This window comes from Mobula birostris, chromosome 7 (assembly GCF_030028105.1).
Source record: "Mobula birostris isolate sMobBir1 chromosome 7, sMobBir1.hap1, whole genome shotgun sequence".
In the NCBI taxonomy this organism is placed as follows: domain Eukaryota; kingdom Metazoa; phylum Chordata; class Chondrichthyes; order Myliobatiformes; family Myliobatidae; genus Mobula; species Mobula birostris.
Genome location: NC_092376.1, coordinates 21,958,515 through 21,977,550, shown reverse-complemented (window position 1 = coordinate 21,977,550; position 19,036 = coordinate 21,958,515). Strand labels below are relative to the sequence as shown.

The following is a 19,036-nucleotide window of genomic DNA, read 5'->3' as shown; positions in this document are numbered from 1 at the left end:
CGTCGCCTTGTTGTTGTGGAGAGACTTGTGAGTACCTCAGATCCTGAGTGCAAAGCCGCCTGAAGTTTAGCCGTCTGGCGCTTAGCTGCTGGTAGGATCACCCATGGTGGCAAGGTCAGGGGGGAGGTTCCAGACAAGGAGAAGTCTAAATCAAGAACTCAGCGGTGGAGCTGGTGGAAGATGATGACCCATCAAGGCAGCAGTGAAGGTGGAGAAAGACTGAGCAGGTGAAGGGACCCCAGTTGCCTTACATTTCGTGCCACTGGACCCTGACATCAATCTGTCAAGGGCTGTGCAGTGGCTGCCCACACATTGGTCTCCCACATTAAACCAAATGACGCTCAGACTTTCTGCATTAAGGGAACCCAACCTAACACCCCGGATTATGTCCCACGAGGATCAGCAAGTATGAAGGTGGAAGAAACATGAGGTCTGGAAGCCTCAGTCCAACACTGACCAGATTATGTAGATCACGGATTGGTCTCTACAGCCACCTGAAAACCCACCAATACTTTATACTTTATACTTTATTGTCGCCAAACAATTGATACTAGAACCTACAATCATCACAGCGATATTTGATTCTGCGCTTCCCACTCCCTGGATTACAAATATTAAATATTAAAAATAGTTAAAATTAGTAAATATTAAAAATTTAAATTATAAATCAGAAATAGAAAATAGAAAAATGGGAAGTAAGGTAGTGCAAAAAAACCAAGAGGCACATCCAGATATTTGGAGGGTATGGCCCAGATCCGGGTCAGGATCCATTCGGCAGTCTTATCACAGTTGGAAAGAAGCTGTTCCCAAATCTGGCTGTACAAGTCTTCAAGCTCCTGAGCCTTCCCCCGGAGGGAAGAGGGACGAAAAGTGCGTTGGTTGGATGGGTCATGTCCTTGATTATCCTGGCAGCACTGCTCCGACAGCGTGCGGTGTAAAGTGAGTCCAAGGACAGAAGATTTGTTTGTGTGATGTGCTGGGCTGTGTTCACGATCTTAGAAACATAGAAACGTAGAAAATAGGTGCAGGAGTAGGCCATTCGGCCCTTCGAGCCTGCACCGCCATTCAGTATGGTCATGGCTGATCGTCCAACTCAGAACCCTGTACCAGCCTTCCCCCCATACCCCCTCATCCCTTTAGCCACAAGGGCCATATCTAACTCCCTCTTAAATATAGCCAATGAACTGGCCTCAACTGTTTCCTGTGGTAGGGAATTCCACAGATTCACCACTCTCTGTGTGAAGAAGTTTTTCCTAATCTCGGTCCTAAAAGGCTTCCCCTTTATCCTCAAACTGTGACCCCTCATTCTGGACTTCCCCAACATCGGGAACAATCTTCCTGCATCTATCCTGTCCAATCCCTTTAGGATTTTATATGTTTCAATAAGATTCCCCCTCAATCTTCTAAATTCCAATGAGTATAAGCCTAGTCGATCCAGTCTTTCATCATATGGAAGTCCTGCCATCCCAGGAATCAATCTAGTGAACCTTCTTTGTACTCCCTCTATGGCAAGGATGTCTTTCCTCAGATTAGGGGACCAAAACTGCACACAATACTTCTGGTGTGGTCTCACCAAGGCCTTGTACAACTGCAGTAGTACCTCCCTGCTCCTGTACTCGAATCCTCTTGCTATGAATGCCAGTGTACCATTCACCTTTTTCACCGCCTGCTGTGCCTGCATGCCCACTTTCAATGACTGGTGTATAATGACACCCAGGTCTCGTTGCACCTCCCCTTTTCCTAATCGGCCACCATTCAGATAATCTGCAGCTTCTTCCGGTCTTGGACAGGACAACTTCCATACCAGGTTGTGATGCAACCTAGAAGAATGCTTTCTACGGTGCATCTATAAAAATTAGTGAGGGTTTTAGGGGACAGGCCAAATTTCTTTAGTTTTCTCAGGAAGTAAAGGTGCTGGTGGGCCTTCTTGGCAGTGGACTCTGCTTGGTTGGACCAAGTCAGGTCATTTGTGATATTGACCCCGAGGAACTCCAATGACAACTACTTAGGAGAACATCATAGCCAACTCATGTGATCGCACTTTTGTGTTCCAGCAGGTTAAATTCCTCCTTTTGTTGATGTCACAGGGGAATGTCAAAATGATCCAATTGCTTGGTGTTGTGTTTTACCATTCCAGGAAATTGGCGAGGCTAAGTAGACAGATGAATATAAAGCCTGACATGCCGACTCTATCCAAATGATTCAGTTCTTGATGCAATGAGTTTACCTCAGGTCACAGATAAAGGTCGAATATTTTTAGTTTTAAAATTAGCTACATTGATTTGATTGTGCCAAATAATTGCAAGGTGGACAAGGCCAAATATGGCAGGGTTCCCATACAAAGAAGGAAAAGGCCACTCCCAACCAATCTGTAAACAGAGAAATGAGTGGGCAATTAAAACTAACAGATGGAACACTGTGAGGATCTCCTTGCCAAATGCTGAATGAACCTCTGCTCTGATGAAAAATCTGTCTCTAATGCTCAATGAAGAAAACTTGGGAAGTAGGTGAGAAGAACGAAGACACAAATTCAGTGGATCAATTAGTTTGTCTTCAGTTGTTTTCCCTTAAGCGGGGTTTTGTCTCAGTTACATGTGGAACAGTTGACACTGCATTTTCCTTTTTCATTGCATGATACGGACAAAAAGCAACTTTTTCCTGCCAGTGAATCAATCAGTGGTAATGATAGCTGCAGAAGAGATAAACAGCATGTATTCATTGTAACAGCAGCTGCAGAAAAATGATTGACTACTTTTAATAAGGAGTCATGAAGCAACAACCAATAATTGCTCACGTCACAGGGAAAACAAACTTTTAAACACGTAATTTATCATATTTAACAGACTGATGCAATCTGCCTGCTGAGGTACTTGGCACATAAGTGCGTATTAACATTGAACACCAGTTTCCCAGGGAAAAACATTGCACTCCCTCTTTTTGGCAGGAATCACACCAGGACCTCATTTTGCAAAACTAATGAGCCTCCCCCTCCAGCGCAGCTTGGGTCAATTTGCTTTTGTCTCAGTTTAATGAAAAGTCTGCTCTCACTTAAGCTTTTTTTGTTGCCTAGGGTTACAGTGTAAGACTCCTTTAGAAATGAAAATTTGTGGGTTAAATTTTCTCTGCAAAACAGTCTTCTGGATAGCCAAGGTTGAACTGAAAGAATACTTCAGCCTGTTTTTAATGCAAGGCACCACTTAGGTAAAAGGCTTGAGGCCCACATCAGGAGCAGTGATCCTGAGGATTGTTAAGACTGTAATTGACAATTAGTTGCCCTGCTGATGATCAGTAATGAGGACACATGGCACTAGGTGATCTGAAAACTTGATGCATGTGCAAAGTGATATGTCAGCATTAATCAAGAGGTGATTTTTCCTCCTTTTAACTGCGGCTCTGAAGGCAATTGGAACGCCCTGTTTCTAGCTGGTTAAAATTAACTAATAATATGACTTGTCCCAGAACAACTTTACCCTGTTTGGTTTACATTTACCAATGGCTCACAGATCTGAAGGGTTAGCTGTGCCTCAGTTAGGTGCATTTCACCCACATAATGAAACAATTCAAGATGGTGGCTGTAGCTCATATCACTTTGGGCTGAAGGGCTTGTTTCAGTGCCATTTGACTCTATGTCCTTTTGGGGTCCTGCTTATGTACCAACCATTTGCAAAAAAGTAGTGTTAATTTGCCACAGTATTAGAATTATAAGAGGGTTCTAACTTGCATTTTGGTCATAGAAATGGATCCATTCAAAACAAATAGAGCAACAATCAATACAACTTCTTCATTTTTCTTTTTTTTCTCAAATGTAGCTTTAATTTTAAGGTTTGATTCAGGGAATGCACGTAACATACAATCTCACCTGGTCCCTCAACACCATCACTTTTGAGGGACCAGGAGACTGAGGTGAGCGAGGCCCCATCTCCATCACCCCACCCCCCACTCCAGTCTAATACATATTTGCATGATCACCTTTGAGAGTTTCCTGACCAGCTGCATCATCATCCAGAATTACAAGGCATCTGACCACAAGACCCTACAAGGAATTGTGAGGGCTGCTGAGCAGATCATTGGGATCTCTCTAACACTCATCCGAAATATTTATCAGGAGCACTGCATACACTGGGCCCTTAGCATTGTCAACGATTTCTCCCATGACCTCTTACCATCAGGCAAGTGGTTCTGTAACATTAGGACAAGAACTGTTAGTATGGGAAATGGCTTTGTCACCCAGGCCATGAAACTACCGAACTCCTTGCCACCAGCCAAGTCCCATCACACAGGAAGTGCCAATAGCATTATACTGTATACTTCATTGTTTGTTGATTTATTTGTGGTAATATTACTTTATGTGCCATGTGTCTATTACGTATATGTACTGTGTTGTGAACCTTGGTCTGGAGGAACATTGCTTCATTTGGCATATACATGAAAATGGGTTAACTTACAGGTTGAGTTGGTAGTGAAGAAATGCACTGTTAGGCTTCATTTCAAGAGGACTAGAATATAACAGCAAGGACATAATGCTGAGGTTTTATGAGGCATTGGTCAGATTGTACTTGGCGTATTGTGCGCAGTTTTGGGCCCCTTATCTAAGAAAAGTTATGCTAGCATTGGAGACAGTCTAGAAGAGGTTCACGAGAATTATTGCTAGAATGAAAGGGTTAACTGTAAGGAGCATTAGATGATTCTGGGCCTGTACTCGCTGGAGCATAAAAAAATGTTGAGGGATCTCATTGAAACACATCGAATATTGAAAGGCCTAAGTTTGGAGAGTATGTTTCCTATGGTGGGGGGGTCTAGGGCCAGAGGCCACAGCCACAGAATAGAGGACGTCCATTTAGAACGGAGATGAGGAGGAATTTCTTTACCCAGAGGGAGATGAATTCGTGAAACTCATTGCTAGAGACGGCTGTGGAGGCCGTGTCATTGAGTATAGTTAAAGCAGAAGTTGATAGGTTCTTTGTTAATCAGGACGTCAAAGGGTATGCGGAGAAGGCAGGAGAATGGGGTTGAAAAGGATAATAAATCAGCCATGACGCAATGGTGGTGAATACTCGATGGGCTAAATGACATAATTCTGCTTCTATGTCTTATCGTCTTATGGTCTTATTCTATGGTAACTGAACAATTATTTGACCATTTGTTTTATCATAGCTTTCTGTGTAAGTACTTGAAAACTTTAACCAAAAATGCTTCCACAATTTATGCTGCCCACATTCTTTGTGTAGGTTAACAGTGGGAAAATTTACCTGAATAAAGATAAATCCAGCAGAGCCCAAAGGCAAAGTCATTCAAGCAGTTTGTGAACAGGAACATCCATCAGTGTTATAAGCTAGGATCCATAAACAATTTGACTTTGGGAAAAGGCTGAAAGTGAATTATCAATTCCACGATTCAATCTTTTCTGATTGAAGCTAAGAATATTGAAAATTGAGAGGTATACATTAAAATGTCCTGGAGAATCAAGATTACTCATTTTATATCCGTGCACAAATGCATCTCTTATGTTTTATACCATCAAATGTAGAATGCAGAAATGTGCATTGTAGAAGCTGTAAAATTGACCTGACATCCAATACCGCAGTCTACTTGCAGCTTATAAGCTTGCTGCCACTGTGAATGTTAGGTGCCATCAAAATCTCGAAGTCGGTACTCTGTCACCAAAATGAAGAGTGCCTAGACTCGCTCAGAGTGACAGTCACTGCCTGCCGTATTCTAGAAGAACAGACTTTTAGATGGAAGCAACAAAGAGGAAATAACAAAACAGATAACTTGAGATCTTGCTGGTAAGTAGCTTAATAAGTACTGGTGCACAACCAACTCAATTAAATTAAATCAGGATTTAATTGGTTAATAACTTTGATGGGAAAACTTATTTAAAAAATAAACATTTTATTTAGATTGAGTGTGGAAGTTTAAAGCCTCTCTGTGTAGTAGTTCATATACAATATTGAACACAGAGTTACCTCACACAGATTCATTCATCCCACAAAGGCAGCACACTCAGTGCATTAAAATAAGTACCCCGTATAATTCTTATGCTAAAGCTACAGACTGCAATCAGTTTGAGAGGTCTTTTGCTGGTTACATAGGCTTATAAAGAGCTAGGGTGCTTTAGGCTCTTTTTGGCAGGCTGCAATAAGTACGGGGCCATTAAAAAAGGGAGGATTAAGCAGAGTGGCTATTGTTGGAGTGGGCCAGTGTTAGAGTGGAAAAAAACTTGGAAAAGCACAAGTGGAATTATAAGTAAGTTCCAGTAATTATTTTTCTCTGTTAGTACATAGCAACTGTGCTGAGAATGGGTCCAGAGTTAATGGTATGTTCCTTGTGTGAGATGTGGGAACTCTCAGAGACTTCCAGTTTCCCTGAAAACCACATCTGCACAAAGTGCATTAAGCTGCAGATCATTGTAGACTGTGTTAAAGAATCAGGGTTCTAGCTCAATGAGTTTCACATCACACAGGAGAATGAGGAGGTGATAGACCATAAGACCATTGAACCATAAGATACAGGAGCAGAATTCGGCTATTTGGCCCATTGAGTTTGCTCCGCCATTTCATCACAGCTGATCCAGTTTTCTTCACAGCCCTAATCTCCTGCCTTCTCCCTGTATCATTTCATTCCCTGACCATCAAGAACCTATCAACCACTGTCTTAAATAATCATAAAGACTTAGCCTTCACAAATGCCTGTGGCAAAGAATCCCACAGATTCACCAGTCTTTGGCTAAAGAAATTCCTCCTCATCTCCATTCTAAAACACCACCCCTCTATTCTGAGGCTGTGTTCTCTGGTCTCAGACTCTCCCATGATAGGAAACATTCTCTGCACACCCTATTAAGGCCTTTCACTATTCAATAAGTTTCAATGAGGTCCCTTCATTCTTTTGAATTCTAGTGAATACAGGCCCAGACCAATCAAATGCTCTTCATATGATAAGCCATTCAATCCTGGAATCATTTTTGTGAACCTCCATTGAACTCTTTCCAGTTTCAGCACATCCTTTCTAAGACAAGGGGCCCAAACTGCTCACAATACTCCAAGTGAGGCCTCAACAGTGCCTTATAAAGTCTCAACATTACATCCTTGCTTTTATATTCTAGTTCTCTAGAAATGAATTTTAACATTGCATTTGCCTTCCTTACCACAGACTCAACCTGCAAACTGATATTTAGGGCATCCTGCACAAGGACTCCCAAGTCCTTTTGCACCTCAGATTTTTGTATTTTCTCTCCAGTTAGAAAATAGCCAACCCGTTCATTTCTTCTACCAAAGTGCATGACCATGCATTTCCCAAAACTGTATCCCATCTGCCATTTCTCTGCCCATTCTGCAAATCTATCTAAGTCCTTCTGTAGCCTCTCTGCTTCCTCAAAACTACCTGCTTCTCTACCTATCTTCATAATGTCTGCGAACTTTGCAACAAAACCATCAATTCCATCATCCAACGTAACATACAACGTAAAAAGGACCCCTGTGCCACATCACTTGTCACTGGCAGGCAACCAGAAAAGGCTCCTTTTATTCTCACTCTTTGTCTCAGTTACTGCTTTATACACGCTAGAATCTTTTCTATCATACCATGGGCTCATAGCTTGTTAAGCAGCCTCATGTATGGCACCTTGTCAAAGGCCTTCTGAAAATCCAAGTACACACCATCAATGTCCTAGGGAGATTGATTGCTAGTACTGTTGGGGAGGTTTTAAACTAATATGGCTGGGGGATAAGGACCCACACAGGAAAGAAGAGGGAAGTGATGCAGAGACCAAAGCTAGAGTTAGTGAAGGAAAAAGTAAGAGTAGAGTGCATAAAAGTAAAAAGCAAAAATCGCATAGGTCACTAGATTCTAAAAGGATAATGAGTATAAGGGCACTTTATCTAAATGCCCGTAGTACTAGAAACAAGGTTAGTGAACTTATGGCACAGATCAGTACCAAGGCATATGATTTAGTGACCATTACAGAAACCTGGTTGCAAGGTGGAGATGACTGGGAATTAATTATCCAAGGGTATCAGGTAATACAGAAAGAAGGGCAGGAAGGCAAAGGAGGTGGGGAGGTGCTCTTAAGTAAGGATGTGATCGGGGAAATTGTGAGAGACGATATAAGATCTATGGAGCAGAATGTTGAGTTCATCTGGGTGGAGATTAAGAATAGTGAAGGGAAAAAATCACTGGTGGGAATTGTCTATAGGCCACCTAATAAAAATATCGCAGTGGCAGAGGCGATTAACCAAGAGATTACTGAGGCTTGTAAGAACGGAACGGCAGTTGTTGTGGGAGATTTTAACTTCCACATAGGTTGGGTGAGTCAGGTTGGTCAAGGAAGTCTTGAGAAGGACTTCATAGAGTGCATCTGTGATGGCTTTCTTGAGCAGCATGTTAGTGAACCTACAAGGGAATATGTTATCTTAGTTCTAGTCCTGCGTAATGAGACAGGTAAGATTAACGATCTTGTAGTCAGGGATCCTCTTGGAAAGAGTGATCATAGTGTGATTGAATTTCACATACAGATGGAGGATGAAATAGTTAGATCTAAAACTAGTGTATTATGCTTGAACAAGAGAGAATACGACAGGATGAGGGAGGAGTTGGCTAATGTGAATTGGGAGAACACGCTATTTGGTAGGACAGATGAAGAACAGTGGAATACTTAAGAGATTTTTCAGTGCTCAACAAAAGTATATTCCAGTCAAAAGTGAGGACAGTAAGTGTGGGTAGAGCCATCCTTGGATAACTAAGGTAATAAAAGATAGTATCAAATTAAAAGCTCATGTGTACAAAGTCGCAAACAGTGGTAGAAAACTGGAGGATTGGGAAAACTTTAAAAAGCAACAAAGAACAACTAAACAAGAAATAAAGAAAGGGAAAATAGGGTATGAAAGTAAATAAGCAGAAAATATAAAAACAGATAGCAAAAGTTTTTATAAATATATAAAGTGGAAGAGGGTGGCTAAAGTCAACGTAGGTCCCTTGGAAGACAAGAAGGGGAAATTGATACTGGGTGATAAGGAAATGGCTGAGGCATTGAACGACTATTTTGTGTCAGTCTTCACAGTGGAGGACACGTCTAATATGCCAAAGAATGATGTTATGGACGAAATGGGAGGTGAGGACCTCAATAAAATCACTGTCACTAAAGAGATAGTGATGAGCAAACTAGAGGGCCTGAAGGTAGATAAGTCTCCTGGTCCTGATGGGATGCATCCCAGGGTGCTGAAGGAATTGGCAAAGGTTATAGTAGACACGTTGGTAATCATTTATCAACATCCTCTAGACTCTGGGCAGGTCCTGGCAGATTGAACAACAGTAAATGTCACACCACTTTTTTAAAAAAGATGTAGGCAACAGACAGGAAACTATAGGCCAATTAGCTTAACATCTGTAGTTGGGAAAATTCTTGAAGCTGTCATTGAGGAAGAAATAGCAAAATATTTAGAAAGGAGTGCTTCCATTAGACAGATGCAGCATGGGTTCAGAAAGGGCAGGTCCTGTTTGACAAACTTACTGGAGTTATTTGAGGACATAATGATTGCAGTGGATAAAGGGGAACAGGTGGATGTTGTATACTTCGATTTTCAGGAGGCGTTCGATAAGGTGCTGCACAAGAGACTTATAAATAAGATACGGATGCGTGGAGTCGGAGGAAGTGTATTGGCATGGATAGTGGATTGGATAACCAATAGAAGGCAGAGCGTTGGTATAAATGGGTGTTTCTCCGGTTGGCAGTCAGTGGTGAGTGGGGTGCCTCAGGGGCCACAGCTGTTTACCATTTACATTGATGATTTGGAAGAGGGGTCTGTGTGTAGCGTAGCAAAAATTGCTGATGACACTAAACTGAGTGGAAAAGCAAATTGTACAGAGGGATATAGATAGGTTAAGTGAGTGGGCCAAGGTCTAGTAGATGGAATACAACGTTGGTAAATGCGAGATCATCCACTTTGGAAGGAATAATAGAAGAGCAGATTATTATTTACATGGTGAAAGATTGCAGCATGCTGTTGTGCAGAGGGACTTGGGAGTGCTTGTGCATGAATCGCAAAAAGTGTGCTTGCAGGTACAACAGGTTATTAAGAAGGCAAACAGAATGTTGGCCATTGCTAGAGGGATTGAATTCAAGAGCAGGGAGGTCATGCTGCAACTATACAGGGTACTGGTGAGGCTGCACCTGGAGTACTGTGTGCAGTTCTGGTCTCCATACTTGAGGAAGGATATACTGGCTTTGGAGGCAGTGCAGAAGAGATTCACCAGGTTGATTCCAGAGATGAAGGGGTTAACCTATGAGGAGAGATTGAGTTGCCTGGGACTATACTCTCTGAAATTCAGAAGAATGAGAGGGGATCTTATAGGAACGTACAAAAATTTGAAAAGGATAGATAAGATAGAGATAGGAAAGTTGTTTCCATTAGTAGGTGAGACGAGAACTAGCGAACATTCCCTCAAAATTCAGGGAAGAAGATTTAGGATGAAGATGAGAAGAAATTGTTTTTCCCGGAGAACGGTGAATCTGTGGAATTCTCTGCCCAGGGAAGCAGTTGAGGCTTCTTCACTAAATATATTTAAGATGCAGTTAGATAGATTTTTACATAGTAGGGGAATTAAGGATTATGGGGAAAATGCAGGTAGATGGAGCTGAGTTTACAGACAGTTCAGCCATGATCTTATTGATTGGCGGGGCAGGCTCGCTGGGCCAGATGGCCTACTCCTGCTCCTATTTCTTATGTTCTTATGTTCTAACCGATTCTCCTTCGTCTATTCTGCTTGTTATTTCTTCAAAGAATTCCAACAGATTTGTCAGGCAAGGTTTTCCTCCAAGTACCCTGAGACCTTATCCTTAATAATCGACTCCAACATCTTTCCAACCACTGAGGCCAGACTAACAGGCCTATAGTTTCCTTTCTTCTGCCTCTCTTCCTTCTTGAAGAGTGGAGTGACTTTTGAAATTTTCCAGTCCCTCAGAAGCATTCCAGAGTCTAGTGATACTTGAAAGGTCATTACTAATGCCTCCACAATCTCTTCAGCAACCTCTTTCAGAACACTGGGGAGTTCACCATCTGCTCCAGGTGACTTACCTACCTTCAGAACTTTCAGTTTCTCAACAATCTTCTCTCTAGTTAAGGAAACTTCACACGTTTCATGCCCCCTGATATCGGGAACTTCCACAATACTGCTAGCGTCTTCCACAGACTGATGAAAAATACTTCTTCAGTTCATCTGCTATTTTGTTCTGCCCATTAACTACTTCTCTGGTATTGTTTTCCAGCTGTCCAATATCCACTCTTACCTCTCTTTACACTTTATGTTTCTGAAGAAACTTGGTATCGTCTTTAATATTATTGGCTAGCTTACTTTTGTATTCTATCTTTACCTTCTTAAAAACATTTTTAGTTGCCTCCTGTTGGATTTTAAATGCCTCACAATCCTCTAACTCCACTAATTTTTGCTCTCTTTGGCTTTTATGTTGGCTTTGACTTCTCTTGTTAGCTCCGGTTGTGTCATCTTTCCTTTAGAATACTTTTCCCTCTTTGGGATGTATATATCCTGTGCCTTCTGAATTGCTTCCAGAAATTCCAGCCATTGCTGCCCTGCTTTGATCCCTGCCAGTGTTCTTTTCCAATCAATTATGGCCAACTATTCTTTCATACCTCTGTAATTCCCTTTACTCCACTGTAATGCTGATACATCTGACTTTAGCTTCTCCTTCTCAAATTTCAGGGTGAATTCAATCATATTATGATTACTTTTCCCTAAGGGTTCTTTTATCTTCAGCTCTGTAATCAATTCTGGTTCATTGCACAGCACCCAATCCAGTATAGCTGATCCTCTCGTGGGCTCAAACACGAGATGTTCCAAAAAGACATCTCGTAGGCGCTCTAGAAATTCCCCCTCTGTAATCCAGCACTAACCTGATTTTCCCAATCTATCTGCATATTGAAGTCATCCATGACTATTTAACATTATTCTTTCAGAATACATTTTCTATCTCCCACTGGAGCTTGTAGGCCACATCCTTACTACTGTTTGGGGGTCTGTATACAACTTCCATCAGGGTTTTTTTTTTAGCCTTACAGTTCCTTAGCTCTATCCACAATGATTCAACACCTTCCGACCCTATGTCACCTCTTTCTAATGATTTGATTTAATTTTTTACCAAAAGAGCAATCCCACCCCCTGTGAACTGTGGAAGAGAAATGGGTCACAAATCACATGTAAAAGTACTCAAAAAGGACTTTGTCTTCGGAAATACAAAAGAAACACAACGATATTCCAGTTACATTGTGTGCTTAGAGTTTGCACTTTAAGGACTGTACAATTATACTTGAGAAATCACAGAGACGGATTTATCGTGAGATCTAAATCTATGTACGTTATATAGTTTCATTATCTGGGTGAGAAATGTGATGATGAAGATGATGCCATTTGGATTTCGTCATCTGCTTTGAACATCACACCTGAGAATGATACATTGGCCTTGAAACTGGTGTGATGCAGATGCACTAAAGCTTCCTTTGGGGTTGGAAATAGGGTTTCCTTCAGGGATATCACAAGAAAGCAGTTATTTAAACAGAAACATCGCCTGCAAAGGTTGGGAGGGCGTGTTACATGAAAAGCAATTTTACTTGCTCAGCTTGCCTGCTTTGCTGTATTCAATCATTTCCCTCCATAATTTATTTTATACCTTTCTGTGGAACATCTAGTGAATTGAAACCTGAGGGCTAAGCATTTATTTTGAAACCTACGAGCAGCTGTGCTGCTGAGAGCCTGTTGTAGATATGCTCTAATTGGCACCAAGAAATCAGAAGCTTGTACGGAAGAAACAGTTGACAGCACTTCCCCAATGTCTCATCTAATTAAGCTCTGTGTAACAGCAACTCTGATTAGTGGCTGTAGAAATTTGACCTTGTGCTAAGTGCATAAGGCAGTAATGGTCGCACACCCCTACCTTCGTTCTTAATTCACTTCCATTGAAATCATTAGGACAGACCTTCTACAGCAATCATTAGAGCAGTATTTTGGAAGCAATGCACAATGGGTGTATAAGTACTGCAGATAGATGGCACTTAATGAGCTTCCAGGACTCTGGCAGGAGGCACTAGAAATACTACAATTAACTTAACCACTATCGGGCTGGAATAGAGAGAGGTTAGCCAGATTTTTCAGCACTGATTGCAGAGAGTATCTCATACACTACATACAGTGACTATCAGGCAAGGACAGAGTACTGTGACAGGAACTCCCTCCAACTGTACAAAGTCCATCAAACTAAACTCTGAGAATAAATCTCTGGAGTGGACATGAACCTGATACCTTCCAGTTCAAAGTCACAGCTAACACATGCCATATCAGTTATAGAATTACCGCTTATTATCTGAACTTCAATGATTCTCATGAAGAATGGATTACATCATAAGACCATAAGATATAGGAGCAGAATTAGGCCATTTGGTCCATCAAGTCTGCACCACCATTCCATCATGACAGATTTATCATCTCTCTCAACTCCACTCCTACCTTCTCCATTCTCATGAAGAACTTCAATGATTCTCATGAAGAATGGGAGCCCTCAGGATCTGATTGAAAAGGTTTAGAATCAGATCCTGAGGGCTACCATTACATTGCTATTTACTTGGATCTCCTAATTGAGGAACATCAGTTAAAAAATTCATTGCTGCTAAAGCCTGCTTCTGAATCTCTATCTGACCCTCATGATGATTTTACCAGACTACCTCTATTGGCCTCCTCTATTGCCATGATGAAGCCAAACTCAGGTTGGAGGAACAATAATTCAATTTCTGTCTGAATAGCCTCCAACCTGATAGCAAGAACATTATTTTCTCTCATTTCCAGTAATTTCACACCCTCCTCTCTTTCTCTCCTTCTCATATTCCTGCCACCCATTCTCTTCTCAGCTGCCCATCACCTCCCCTTTTGTTTCTCTCCCCTTTCCCTTTCTTCCGTGCTCCACGCTCCTCTCCTATTATATTCCTTCTTATTCAACATTTTACCTCATCCACCTCTCTCCTTCCAGCTCCTTACTTCATCCTCCCTCCCCACCCTCTCACTTTCTCCTTCACCCAGCCTATTCCCCTGCATAGATGTTGCCATTTTGGGTGAGCTTGCATCTCTCCCCACCTCCACCCTTCTCATTCGGGCTTCTGCTTCCTGCCTTTCCAGTCCTGTTGAATGATATCAGCCTAATATGCCCCACTATAAATGATGCTTGGCTTGCTGTGTTCCAATGTGTGTGTTGCCTGCTGGTAATTGTAGTGTCTTCAACAATGCATTAAGAAACAGCAAATATATATCTTAAAAAAGTCAAAATGGTGCATTATCAAATGCTGCAGGACCTGAATAACATTCAAGGAGAAATTATCATATTTGGAGGAGGAATTAGGGGGATTGGTGAACTTGTATTTCCTACCAATTAAATTGGACAAGGCCCATGAACGTTCAACAACACCTCTCCTCCCCTCTCCAAACTATGATCATTTAACCCTGAATATTATTCAAGTCTTGCAGTGTTTGGTAATGCACCATGCTTCTTATCAGGACAAGGAAGTCAAAAGCTGCTTAAAGAAATCAGGCTTTAAATCTTTAGTGTCCACTAACAATAGATTCTCAAGTGTTACATATCTAAGACATAGAAGCAGAGTCAGGTCATTCGACCCATTGAGTTTGTTCCGCCATTCCACCAAGGCTGGTTTATTATCCCTCGCAATCCCATTCTCCTGCCTTCTCCCCGTAACCTTTGACACCTTTACTAATCAAGAACCTATCAACCTCCACTTTAAATATACCTGATGACAGCCTCCACAGCTGTCTGTGGCAATGCATTCCACAGATTCACCACCCTCTGGTTAAATAAACTCCTCCTCATCCTTGTTCTAAAGGGACATCCTTCAATGGTGTGGCTATGCCATCTCATTCTAGACTCTCCCACTATAGGAAACATCCTCACCATATCCATCAACAACACTAACAATTTACAGCTTATGTGTACAGTATATTTGTATCTGACCAAAAGTGAGTGTAATCTGTACTGATGAAGCAATATGTACAACAATTCCACATGGGAATGGTTTATGTGGAGGTATCACAAAATAATCTGGGCTATTGAAATTTAAACATAGAATCTGAAAGGTAAATCAAGACCAGCAGAACACATGTCACTCTAACTATTAAACAAAATAACATCCTGGAGCACCCTTTCCAATCACTGTCTCCTAAAAGGAATACAAAACAAATGACTGTTTTGAGGGAAAGTTTCTTCCCTAACAATAAGGCAACGAGATGAACCGTAGAAGATCTTCGTTGCTTCAACCTTTTAAAATCATTCTTCCTCAAGACCTTTTCAGAAATCTACCAGACTTTAATCAGAAATCGTAATACCTCCTCACTTGGATTGCATTTCTATTTAAGTTTTGGGCTGGAAGCCAAAGACACAGCTAACCTGGGTGCAGACTGTGTTACTGCCTGCTGCTCAAAGGCATCATAGTTGGCACACGTGCAGTATAACCGTGGGTGATATTCTTGATGTTTCTCCTGCGATCACAAGACTCTGATGGACATTGGTAATGTAAGATGCCCCAGTCCTGTTTCCCTTGTTTGGTGGTGGGACAGACTACGTGGGAGCTGTGTAGCCTCGATTGTAGAGAGAACTAGAACTCAAGCTGCGTGATCGCCAACTGCTGCAGTCCAGGTGGGGAGATGCTGGAAGTGGGCTCACCTCTGGTGCTGCCTTCCTATGTTTGATCAGTGGAATGACAGGCTGGATGGTGTGCGTCTGTGCACTACCAGGAGACTGTATCATCAATTTGCGGGACATGTTGCTCAGGGTTGTGGACTACATATGTTTTTTTTTGCATTAATATATTTTCTTAGCACGCTTTTTTGAATGTACTGTGTATGCTTTGCATCTTGGCCCCAGAGGAATGCTGATTTGTTCAGCTGTGTCTATGTATGGTTGAATGAGAATTAAACTTGATTTGGTTTGGTTGAGTTGCAATTTGTCCATTGGGTTGGTGAGCCACATTTTTCAGCAGGATGCCATTTACAAACTCATGAATTACGAGCAGGAATAGGACACTTGTCCTCTTGAGACTTCTCTGCCCATTCAATAAACACTTCAGTTATACATTCCTGATGGGCTACTTCACATTTTATCTATTTCAGCGCACAACATTGCCTGTGTCAGTTTAACATTTAGATTTTTAGATTAGATTATGAGAACACTCAGTCCTCTTTTATTGCCATTTAGAAATGCATACATGCATTAAGAAATGATACAATGTTTCTCCGGAGTGATATCACAGAAAACAGGACAGACCAAAGATTAACACTGACAGAACCACATAATTATAACATGCAGTTACAGCAGTGCAAAGCAATACCATAATTTGATAAAGAACAGACCATGGGCACAGTAAATAAAAGTCTCAAAGTCCCGAGTCGATCGAATCCCGAGTCCCCGAAAGCAGGCGGCAAAACATAGAAACATAGAAAATAGGTGCAGGAGTAGGCCATTCGGCCCTTAGAGCCTGCACCGTCATTCAGTATGATCATGGCTGATCATCCAACTCAGAACCCTGTACCTGCCTTCTCTCCATACCCCCTGATTTCTTTAGCCACAAGGGCCATATCTAACTCCCGCTTAAATATAGCCAATGAACTGGCCTCAACCGTTTCCTGTGGCAGAGAATTGCACAGATTCACCACTCTCTGTATGAAGAAGTTTTTCCTCATCTTGGTCCTAAAAGACTTCCCCTTTATCCTCAAACTGTGACCCCTCATTCTGGACTTCCCCAACATCGGAAACAATCTTCCTACATCTAGCCTGTCCAATCCCTTTAGAATTTTATATACTTCAATAAGATCCCCCTCAATCTTCTAAATTCCAGAGAGTATAAGCCTAGTCGATCCAGTCTTTCATCATATGAAAGTCCTGCCATCCCAGCAATCAATCTGGTGAACCTTCTTTGTACTCCCTCTATGGAAAGAATGTCTTTCCTCATATTAGGGGACCAAAACTGCACAGAATACTCCAGGTATGGTCTCACCAAGGTCTTGTACAACTGCAGTAGTACCTCCCTGCTCCTGTACTCGAATCCTCTTGCTATGAATGCCAGCATACCATTCACCTTTTTCACCACCTGCAGTACCTGCATGCCCACTTTCAATGACTGGTGTATAATGACACCCAGGTCTCGTTGCACCTCCCCTTTTCCTAATCAGCCACCATTCAGATAATAATCTGTTTTCCTGTTCTTGCCACCAAAGTGGATAACCTCACATTTATCCACATTAAATTGCACCTGCCATGAATTTGCCAACTCACCTAACCTATCCAAGTCACCCTGCATCCTCTTAGCATCCTCCTCGCAGCTAACACTGCCGCCCAGCTTCGTGTCATCCGCAAACTTGGAGATGCTGCATCTCCAAAAGGGAGAAACTCCCTGCCATTTCCTATTGAGTTTGCAAAAATTAATGTGTTTGAGAAAAATTGTGGTCTAAAATGTTCCAATATTTATGATGCTTCACTTAACTAAATTACTGTCAACAAACAGAACGGCTATAAAATGTCTCCTCAGTGTATCTTTTGTACTTTTCACATCCAGGAACATTTATTATAAAATTGGTTATTTTACATTTCAGTTGAAGGCATGCCACAATTACAATTTCAAGTTTCAGGTTTCTGCCCTTCCTTGCAATATATGGATTGGACAGAATGTTCAATCAACTTTTCTCAGAATAGTAAAAGTAATGCAAATGTGTAGTGGATTTTACAACATCAGGATGTCCCAAAAGATTTCACTGCCAAAGAAATGCCACTGAATTTGCAATGAAGTCCATTTGTGCCTAACGTAACAGGAACAGACAAAAGCTAATTTTGACTGGTCGACTGTTCTGCTGAGCAGGACTGGCCGACCCAGGTCTGCTGATAGACAATAGACAATAGGTGCAGAAGTAGACCATTCGGCCCTTCGAACCTGCACCGCCATTCTGAGATCGTGGCTGATCATCTACTATCAATACCCGGTTCCTGCCTTGTCCCCATAACCCTTGATTCCCCTATTCATAAGATACCTATCTAACTCCTTCTTGAAAGCATCCAGAGAATTGGCCTCCACTGCCTTCTGAGGCAGCGCGTTCCACACCTCCACAACTCTCTGGGAGAAGAAGTTCCTCCTCAACTCTGTCCTCAATGACCTACCCCTTATTCTTAAACCATGCCCTCTGGTCTGGACTCTCCCAGCATCTGGAACATATTTCCTGCCTCTATCTTGTCCAATCCTTTAATAATCTTATATGTCTTATTAACAGTGATTTCAAAACATCAGTTTTCCGTGCAAACTGTTGTGTTCATGAGACAATGCTGGAAAGAAGTGAACCCTGCCTGAACAGAAGGTGTCTTTCGGAGTCTTGAACAAATTATTTCTTTTCAAATCTTTTATTAGAATGTACTTCAAAAGGGAAACTGTGAAATGCAGGGAGGAGAATGGCTTCCACTCAAATATAGGATGACACCTATCAACTGCCAGCATGTACTCCTTCCCCTCCCAGCATCTTCTTATTTTGCTTTCTAGTCCCTTCCTTACCAGTCCAGTTGAAGGTTCTCAGCCTGAAACGTCGATTGTTTTTTCCCCTTCATGGATGCCACCTGACTTGTTGAGTTTCCCTATCATTTTGCGTGTGTCACTCAAGATTTCCAGCACCTGCCTAATCTTGTATTTATAGGTTGATACTAACCTTGGGCATTTTCTTCAATTTGCTGCATTTTAAAAATTAGGTGGAGGTTGACGTAAAATGAAAGCTGTTCCAAAATTTCAACAAATAGATCAACACCATGTGTCATTTCTAAATCAGAGCAGCAATTCATCAACATTGCCTCTGGGCAGGAGATCTTATGAGCTTTTTCCACCATGGTCCACTGTGTATCAATTATGATTCCATACTTTTTATGATCTCCAAAGGCAACCAATTCAGATTTACAAGGAATATCTCACAAGATACAGAATGTTTAAAGAGATATTCTGACCCT

At 41.7% G+C, this 19,036-nt stretch overlaps 1 protein-coding gene across 1 annotated transcript in view; it reads right to left on the bottom strand.

Moving 5' to 3' along the window:
• Positions 1-19,036, bottom strand: part of oca2 (oculocutaneous albinism II) — a 503,930-nt gene that overhangs the window by 35,580 nt on the left and 449,314 nt on the right. The gene's annotated exons all lie outside the window — the stretch shown is intronic.